The sequence below is a fragment of the Haliaeetus leucocephalus genome, unplaced genomic scaffold (genome assembly GCF_000737465.1).
Source record: "Haliaeetus leucocephalus isolate CR32 unplaced genomic scaffold, Haliaeetus_leucocephalus-4.0 Scaffold848, whole genome shotgun sequence".
Taxonomy (NCBI): Eukaryota; Metazoa; Chordata; class Aves; order Accipitriformes; family Accipitridae; genus Haliaeetus; species Haliaeetus leucocephalus.
The window spans coordinates 8,167,865-8,177,956 of NW_010973284.1; positions in this window are offsets into that span (position 1 = coordinate 8,167,865).

Below are 10,092 nucleotides of genomic sequence, written 5' to 3' on the forward strand. Positions count from 1 at the left end.
GGGATTTCCATTCAGGAAAACTGCCCTTGGCCTGATTCAGCTCCAGGACCTCAGGCAGGTGCCCAGCCCGCAGTGAGCCAGAGTGACAGACACAGCTCTCAGCCATCTGTGTTGCCTTCCCTCCGACAGCACAGTGGCACTGAGCTCTGTGGTCCCGTAAGCATGGCTGTACTGGTCCTCCTGGTGTCTTCTGCATCAGCCATGCCCCACTCCCTGCCACTGCCCGCAGCAGGATCCTGTGGCTCTGACCAGGAGACACTCAAGCTTCCTAAGAGCAGGTCTCTACCCCTTTGCCCAGGGCAAGAGAGACCTGGCATCTCCCTGTCAACTGTAGAGACCAGAGGGGAGTGCAAGAAGCAGAATTTGGCTCAGCTGCAGAAATGTATCGGCAAAGGGAAGGAGAGGACACCCTGGGTGATCCCATCACCTGCCAGGCTCCCCAAAATGCCTGTGCTGAAAGCCACCTGCTGTGGGGAGCCAGGGCCAGGGGGCCATGCTGTGAGGATGAGGAGGATGTGCCTAAGCTTGGTGTGTGTGGAGCTGCAGGCAGGTTAGCCAGAGCGCCACAGACTTGGACAGCATCCACAGGTGACTGCATCCCCATCCTTGCTGCAGGGACACAGGGGATGGTGAAGTGGATACCCACTTTGGAACTGAGCCTCTGTCTCAGGGTGCTTCTGGTGGCAGGGAGCCTGGTCACCCATTTGCTTCTTCCAGTCTGACATTGCTTCTAGCTCCTTATTTACTGGATTTCGTATCCACCAACCTTGCCTCCTGTAGTGCAGCAGCAAGCTTTTCTCTCCTTCCCCTGCCTCTCCCCCTCCTACTGTTTTCTCTCATTTAATTCCTCAAAGCACTTTTAAGAGGCCGTTCTTCTGGGAGGTATCACCTAAAACAAAGTTGTATTGTGTACATTTGGTCAAAGCTAGATAAGAGCTTCCAAGCGGTGGGGCAGTAAAGGTGGCTTCTTCAGGTGCTGGCAGCTCTCACAGAGTGTGCAGTGTTTGGGATGTGTTAACCCACTGACCAGGATTTGCATAGGTACAATACCCCTCTTCACTTTCTGGCAGGTTCTTGGCCTGGAAACTGTTGTATTAAACCTTACACCAGTATGTTGGCTCAGTAAACAGTATCGCACTATTTACTTTGTCTCTCCCTTTTTTCTTTTCAGAGACAATATGCATTTTATGCTTTGTTAGCAGAAGGCAGGGCAAGAACTCACCCTTTGGGGCGTCCCATTCCTCCTGGAAGCTGCAGGCACCCAGTGCTCCGGCAGCTGCCAGCTTTGCCTACGCTCTGCAAAGAGCTCACATCCAGTGTGTGTTCATGGCACCGAGAAACAAAAGTTTCTGCACTTTGGTCTCTACCAACCTATGTGTTGTGAGAGACACCCGGCCGCCTTTTTACCCAAAAGCTTTGTCCTTGGTAAAATCTAAAGATGTTGCAAGTTTTGTCTGATCCTTGAGGAACAGAAGAACTGCCGGACAGCTGGAAATCCTGGATGCAAGCACCGTGCCAGCACAGCTCAGCCCCAAGGCACGTGCTTAGCAAGACCAATGCTCCCAGGAGGCAGGGGACCAGCCGCACACATGCTGCACAGTCCCTCCATGCACAGGCAGTAAATCTTATGCCTTCCAGTGTTCTGGATTTGTTGCACGTTTAGAGGACACCTGTGCTGCGCAGGCACTGATGGGCTCAGGCTTGCAGCAAATGGCCAAAGGATATACCTGCTGCGCTGGGAAGCTGAACTTCATGCTGCAGTGGGTGATCTGCCAGCACGTGCCCACTGACAGCTATGCCACTGCAGCCAGGACTTAGTGAATCTGTGAAATTTTGGGGTTTGATGGAGATAAAGTCCTGTCTGGTGGTGCAAAGCGGCACGGTGGTTTGCAGGGATGAGGGAGGTGTTTTCCTGCCTGTTTCTAGAGGATGCCTAGGACACCACAAGGCAAGCATGGCAGCAGAGACACAGAGTGAGTTCTCGGTGCCCTAAAGTGCCACCTGTCCTCCAGGAAATTAATATTCTTCTCTTAGGAACCCAGCGTTATTCAACCGAATTCCCCCTTCAGGTTTGGAAATCTTCAGCAAGCAAAAGACAGACAAAAACGGGTCTTAAAGAAGCTGATCTGCAAGTTGCCTTTGCTCAAGCCCTCCCTGCCCATCACCTTGGCTGGATGAGGAAGGCATCACGTTCATGCGCTGGTTTTTAAATGATTACCCTACACAGCGCTGTTTGTTTTATTTCCCCGCTTAGCGTTCAGAGGCTGTTCTTCTTGCACTTATTTACTGTAAAGCAAAGAAAGCCAGGGAAAATGATCTCCAAAGCAAATAGAGCCATGTTTCCATTTGGGAAAACTTAGAGGGAAAGCGCGTGTAGCTAAGCAACAATGCATGATGGTAAATGGGTCATTTTCCAAGGCATGAACTGCATGTGGATAACTGCAAGGAAAACAACCCCAGCCAACAAGCTGCCGACATTTGAATTCCTGGCCTAAGCAATTAATGAGAAATGAGATGACTTTTCAATACCCCTGAGAGCTCCCTGGGTTGTTTCGGGTTTTTTTCTCCCACTTTCAATCTCCACCCAAAGCCCTGGGTGGGAGTCTCCATTACTGCAGCTGGGCAGAGCTCTGAGTACGGATGTGTTGCAGTGAGGTTCCCTGGACCCGAAGAGTGATGGGTTAGCTCCGCCGCATCCCAGGGAAAGGGATGGGGACAAGGTAGTCCCATGGCAGGACTGGGGACCCAGCCATGAGAAACTTCCTTCTGTTTAGGGCATTCACTCGTGCATTAGCACTGAAGCTTTATCTCAACCTCCCCCCAGCAGTATACAGGGATGGCTTTGCTCACTTACCCTCCATGTGAAACTACACAATCTCTGCTGCAAGAAAAGAGGGGTGTTTTCTTACTGTGGGGTAACATGTTGTGGATATACGAGAGTACTAGTACTAGGGTAACACCAGCTATGGGATTGTAAAATCATTTAGGAAGCCAGGAACGGGAGAGTTTGCTGGAAGATAAATAGGTGAGGTCATGTTTGGTTGGGAGCATAACGTCCATATCACATTGCTGCTGCATCATGGGTGACAGTGCCTGGCTCAGCCATGGGTGAAGGATTAGGGAACCCTTCAGCTTTGCATCCTAGGGCAGGAAAACTATTGTATTGGGTTTTGGTTTTGGTTTTTTTTCATAATAATAACAAATCTACAGAGCTCAGGCTTTGCATTTGCAGAAGTGACCACTCATCTGGGCTGTTCCAGAATTCCTCCTAATGGGAGTGGTGCCACCTTCAAACTGGTGCTGGCAATTCAAGTGGGATGGCAGCAGAGCAGGGACGAGACCTTGCTTTTCCTAGACGTGCCGTTGATTTCCTCTTCCTGCCGCTTGCATCACTGGCTGTGATCAAAACATACGCTGCCATGTTTATTAAAAAGAAAGAGTTATTGCAGGAAGGTATTGGGATTATTTCTTTCCTCCATGAATAAAGTTCTACAGTTCCTCTTAAAATCAGACCTGAAGAATTTACAGAGTGGTTATTGTACATTCCTTGGGGAAAAAAAAATCTGAGCAAGTAGTTCCAGTGCATTAAAGCAATGAATAGAGGAAGTGAAAAATATTTTAAATTCCTATACAGTGTTACATTTCAAAAATGTCCTGGTTTAGGACATTAGAATTGGGGGGTGGCTTTTTTCTCTCTCTTTTTCCCCCTCTAATTTCTCTGAACTTGTTACAAGTCTCCTTCCATTTTGCTCACCATTTCCAAGTGACTAAATAGAGAGAGGCCTGGAACGATGACAGAGATGTGAAGTGCACAAAGGGACCGGAGTGTGGTCTGATAATTCTGTAATTGGAGCTGCTCGGGGCAAAATTTTTTTCAAGCCAGTGTAAATGGGGATCGCTGAAACCCTTAACAATCGGTCTGTCAGGCTGCTTCTTTAATGGATTGCTCTGTTTAACTCTCTCTGTTTGTCACTGGCAAGATGACAAGAGAAATTAGTGTACTGGAAAATATAAGGTAACTGGCAGCTCCACAGCCCAGTTCCACAGCCCTGCAGACCCCGGGGTGCCACAGTGCTGGAGCTCAGCTCACCGGCTGCTCTGCCGCCTCAGTGGAGGAGGAAGAGGGGAGCTTGCAATCTCCTGCCCTTCCTGGGGTTAGAAAGACCTGCAAAAATACCCTGCGACTCTGGAACAGACATAGTGAAGAGTGTGTGGGGAGAAGGGGTCCCCCCCACGGCTGTGGGGTCGCTGAAGAACCGTGCACAGCTGGCTGCAGGCTGGGATCGAGGTGGGGAGAGGACCTAAGCGTCCTCTCAAGGCCAAGTTGCAAACCTTTCATCAACTGCAAACTGGCTTTGTCTTCTGCTTTTACACCATGGATATTTTTTTTTTTTTTTTTTTTTAAGTGCTATGGGTTAATGTCAGTCTTCTGGGGGCATTGGATGTAGGGCGGGAGCACTCTCCATCAGAGAAGATGCTTAGATACTTCCAGTGTGTCTGTGACTGTAAGTGTGTGTGAGCACATATGAGTGTGTGCAAGTGTGCGCTGCTTTGGAGATGCTCCGACACCTCCACTGTTCGCAGCCAGCCTCTAAAATTTGGCAGTGACGAAGCCCCGAGGCTAGAGATGTACCTTTCGCTTTTCCCATGAAATTCCATTCTGGTTTGGCTGAGTTATAAAAAAAGTTTGAAAATCGCCATTTCCCTTCTGCTGCCTGCATTCCTCAGGAAAACTTTGGCAGCCTGTCAAAACAATAACTGAACGTGAACTTTCTAAAGAGCTGGCCCGGTGCTGTCTGCCAAAGCAGCAATTCAGCACAGCTCAGCGCAGCGTGTCCTTTCCCTCACCCCCCCATGCCCACCTCCTCGCACACCCATCCCCAGGCACCCTTCGGCACAGACGTGTCCACCCTGGACACCAGTGGGCAGAGCATGGGGTTGGCATACGCTGCCCGGCTGCAAAAGCCACACACCCCTCCTCTCCTCTCACAGGAGAGCGGCTTTCCACTTCCAGCCCCGACCGTTACTCCTGGCGACTTTTGGGGCAGAAACCTCTGGAGCAGTGAGGAAAGGCCAGTCCAAACCTTGCTGAGGAATATGTTAGGTCCAGCTGCAATAACCTACATTGTAGACATTTATTTAAAAGATCTTATTCTTTTTTTTTTTTAAATGTTATTTCCTATGCTAAAAGAATGTTGTTTACAATGCAAAGCCAAGTGCTTTTAAGTTAGGAAATGCCTAATGTATGATTCCTCTCAAGCTCAACTCTGTGTGCATGCATTGTGCTACAACCTTTATGTACGTGAGCCCCTCTTTCCTTGTCGTGTGGATATGGGAGGGAAGAGGGCACAAGCTGCTCCAACGGCTGTAAATAAGACACTTCCTAACATTGAAGTGTTTCATTTGAATGTTTTTGCAGACCGCATATTATTCTTTAATACAGGTTTTTAATGCAATGTATAATTTTCAAACCAAAGCACCCGACTTCAGCACACTTGCCAGAGTTTTTCCTCACCACAGAAATGCGGCCGCATCTCGGGTGGAGCGAGGCAACTGTTTTGCAGTCTATTCGGACATGAAATGACTCTAAAGCAGAGAGGAGGAAGCACAGTCCTTGTTAAAAACACCCATTACTTTTCACATGAAGGTGCAGGAGGATGCAGGGAGGGAAACTGCTGCTACTTTATCCCCGCAGGGGTTAATACTCTTAACTTGGTGGCAAATGCTTTGCAGTCTCTGGGATATTTTCAGGGCTCAGATTGTACAGTTCAAGAGGAAGATGGTGCTTGCACCATCCCCATGCTGCCAGCACCGCGCTGGTTCAGGAAGACAGGATGAACCTCTGCCTTCCCCCACCACCTCTTCTCCTGGCAGTAAGCCCCAGGTTTAGCTTGCAGTGCACTGAGCCATGCTAAGACCCCAAAGGCAGCGTCTGAGCCAAAGACCAACCCTCCTGCCTTCCCTCATCTCCTCATCACCAGGAGGTGAGAAATAGGCAGGAATAATCCGTTAACTAAACCAAACTGCCGCGACTGGTTGTTCTCGTGCTGTTACTTGCAAGATGCGGCTGCCCCTGTGGGAAGCTGGCCACCAATGACGGCAGATACTCCACAAATCCCCGTGTCTGTGCAGCACAAGGCTAGTAATTTCATGTAGTATTTACTGCCGGCCAGGGAGTCATCCTTCCTGATGCGAACACAGCTCTACCTTCTACAAACTCCCCTGCAACAGGCCCTGAGCTTGTGCTAAGTGTGAAGCTAATATTTGGATCTTGGGAGTGGCCAGGAGTCTCCAGCCTGCCCCAAAAATCTCTCATCATTTTAGTGCGTTTGGCTGGCAGCACTGTGGATTCAGCCCCCCTCCCTCCTCCACCCCTCCAACTATAAAAGCCTGTTGTGGCCTACATTCAGCTGTCGGATATCACATTATCATGGCTCGGCAAAGAGGAAACCAAGCAGTTTGGCACAAATGGCTTTTCTGTGTTCAGCCTGTTCCAGCGCGGGTCCGTTCGGCTCCTCCTGAAGCACATGGAAGCGCTCAAAACTTCAATATTTAATCTTGCCTTGAAATGCAAATTGTCAGATCCAAGGAAATGAAAGCGAGCGAATGCGTGGCCGTCGACACGGGGATGTTGGGGAGGCAGCAGATGCTGTGCTCGCTTCTTGCCTTTCAGCCTTAGCATGGGGCACCAGGACCCTTTTTTGAGCACTGTGTCCCCTACGCAAGCATTGTCATTATTGCCGTTATTTTATTTCAGTGTTTGAATATAGCTTTTCCTGACTCGGTGTGATCTAGTGCTCAGCCAGACCGTGAGCATCTCTGAGCATTCAGCATGCTCCTGGTTTTCTGTTCTCCGAGGGCACTGCCATGATGCTGGGTGCTCAGACTTTGTGCCCATGGAGGAGAGATGCACAGACAGAGGGGATTTTGCAGTGTGTAAGGCAGCACATGTGTCTCCCTCTCTCCCTCCAGCACGCACATGCACACAACCGCTCGCCCCTATTGCAAGGCAGGCGATGTGGTAGGAAAGGGAGTGCCCCATGCATGTGTGTTGGGAATCAAGTAATCCTGGATATATTATAAGCGCAGTTTTGAGAAATAAAAACACATTAATATTCTGTTCTCTCAAGGCATTATCCTACTGTTTACCATTACACACAATCCTTTGCCTTAAATTGCATCTTTGATTAAAGCAGCAATGAGAGAAACCAGTGCTTATAACAAAATGTATTCTGCTTTAAATCACTAAAGTGAAAACATCAATAAGCTGTAACCATCAGTGCTGCCATGAAAATGAAGGCAACCAACCACCATGGGAAACAGCAAGGATGAAATCCACTTTGCCAGCATAAAAGCCAAGTAATTAGGTCTTATGTGGGTGGAACTTATAATGAGGTGCAGGAAGGGGGAAAATGAATTTCAACCCAAGCCTCCCTCCCTCCTTGCTCCCCCCACCAGAGCTGCTAATCCGAGTTTGGGGGCTGCGGTAGTGATGGCAGCCCCATTTCTCAGCACCGTGGAATCTGCGAAGCGGCATCCGCGTGTCCACCTGCACCCACCACCCAACCCTTGTGGGGCTTCTCTGCAGCCCTGCCCTGTACACCATTGGTGGGCAGCAGATGGTTTGTACCCACAACACCAATTTAATTTTCACTGGGAGCGGGGTGTGCTTCAGGAGGGGCATTTCACTTTGAGCAGGCTCGAGCTGATATATTGTATCAGACCAAGAAATTTAATTTAAAAATTAGAAAAAGGAATCGTATCTAGTTACCGTGGATTAATCGGAGTTTGTGGATGGGGATATAAAATTAATTTATCTACAGTGAGTTATGTGAATCAAAGCCCTGTGCTCCTCTGCAGCTGTCCATCCCTCAATTTGCTCTATTACTGGAGCAGCACTGCTCTCCATTGCTTGCCATGAAAGTTGTGATACAGCAGCAAACTTCAGATCCTCTGCACCCAGCTCTTCCCACATACTCTTAATGTTGGGTGTAGCTTTTCAGTTATTCAATGTTGCTTAGGTTCACCTAAGCCAGGAGTGCTTTCAGGAGCTTTCTACCTGGTGCTAGAGCAGGAGAAATTATTCATAACTTACTCTTCCATGCTTTAAAGTGCAAATAAAGCAGACAAATTCAGTGTTGGGTTTTCTAACGTTCCCTAACAATCTCTGCAGCAGATCAAGGTGCTCGCCTGTCCTTGTGCCTGTGACACTGGTTGGAAGTCTCCGGAAAGGGCTTTTCCTTAATTTCTCAACAGCTGTCATTTTGCCTTCCTTCAAGGATGCTTCGCCACGTGAAGACTGAGGCTGGCTGCGGAGCTGGCTGCATTTCTGCCTCCCGCCGGTGCTTGTGGGCTGCGGGCTCAGGGTCTGGCCATTGGGATCTGGCTGGCAGGCAAGCTGAGGTTCAGTTTCGGGTGTGTTTGCAGCTCAGATTTATCCCAAAGCTTGTGAGAGGCAGCCATCCGGTCTGGTGCGTTTTCCTCTGCTTTTTTCCTGTGGTTGTATCGCTAGAAAGAGCATTGGGTTTTGCCGGGGGTCACACTCTCATTAGTGGACAGTTATGATGCCCTCTGAAACGCTCAGGTTATCATCTGCAATACAGAGCTGCCAGGGCCCTGCCGAAGTAAAGCAGGGGAGGAAAGCCCATGTTTCTGGCAGCAGGGCAGGCAGCTGGAGGGTGGTGCGGTGGGGTCGGCCAGCCCAGGCCCCAGCCGGGGATGGGGACAGCGGCTCCGCCAGCAAAGGGCCTCCAGGGCCTGGGCCGCGGCCTTCTCCCACAGACCCCATCCGCAAAGCGGGGGCCGGCCCTGGCTGGAGAGTAGCAGGTAGGCCGGGCGCTGCGGGGCACCGGCCCGGGGGGGACGCAGCCCCCGTCGGTGTGGGCAGGGGGCGGTCCCCCACCAGCAGCGCCGGGGCCGGCTGTAGCGGGGGTCGCACGGCCCAGGCCGGGGGCTGCCCCGGCCGGGGAGCGGGGCCGGGGGTGCCCGCGCGCCCCCTCAGCCCCGTCCCCCCTCTCCGCCTCAGCGCTCGCCTTTCTTTGTCCCGCTTAGTAACTGGGGCTCCCAGCCAATCGCCATCGAGCCGGCCGGCTTCGCCGCCAGCTGATTGGGTGGGCTGCCCGCAGCCCTCTGCCAATCCCGGCGCTCGCTGCTCCCTCAGACAAAGACGGCAGCTCTGGCAACTGGGCTCGACTTCCCCCGCCCCCCGCGCGTGCTCCGCGGCAGCAGCGCCTTGGCGACAGGCCAGCCGAGGGACCTACCACCTCCCCTGCTCTCCTCAGAAGGGGGGGGGGCGCTAGGAAAAGACGGCGAGAGAGTCGGCCGCAGCGGCCAAAGAGAGCCGGGTAACAGTTAGGAAAGTGGAGAAACAGATTTTTCTTTTGTGCCAAGCCTTCTTTCTGGGCACGTCTCTCCGGCGCGAAGAGGGACGTTTCCCCCTTCTGCTTTTTTTGCCCACCCCCTCTTCTGCCTCGTGGAAGCGCCCCCCCCCCCCCCCCCGCGGCCTTCCTCCCCGAAGGGGTTAAAAAGCCGGCGCGAAGCCCCGCCCCCGGGCCCCTCCCGCGCGGCGCCGGGGGGGCGTGGCCTCGTCTTCGGCAAGAGGCGGTTGGCGACGGTTGGGCCCCTCAGAGCCTCTTAAAATGAAACCTAGCGGGGCCGGCAGCGCCGCAGAGAGCCGGGGGCTGCGACCTGCCGGAGCCGCCCGGGGCTGCCAGCTGGGCACGGCGGGCGACGACGACGAAGCCGCCGCCGCGGGCTGCCCGCCCAGCGCTGAGCTGAGCTGAGCTGAGCCGAGCCGAGCCGGCGGGGACCGCGGGCCGAGCCGCCCCCAGCGCTGCCCGCCCCGCTCGGGCTCCGCGCCCGCCGTTATTGTTGCCCGCCGCCCCCTCCTTTCTCCACCGCCGGCGGAAAGAATTCATCCAGAGACCGAAATCTCCCCTTTTTATCCGCTTCTTCCCACCCTCCCTCCCCTTTTGTGTGTGGGGTTTTGTTTTGCTTTCAGCCCGGTGTTTTAAAAATACCCCGAAAATGGCGATTTTTAGAGAGAATTCAGGAAAGTGGCTTTTCTGTGGAAAGGTGTCTTTTTAAACAAAA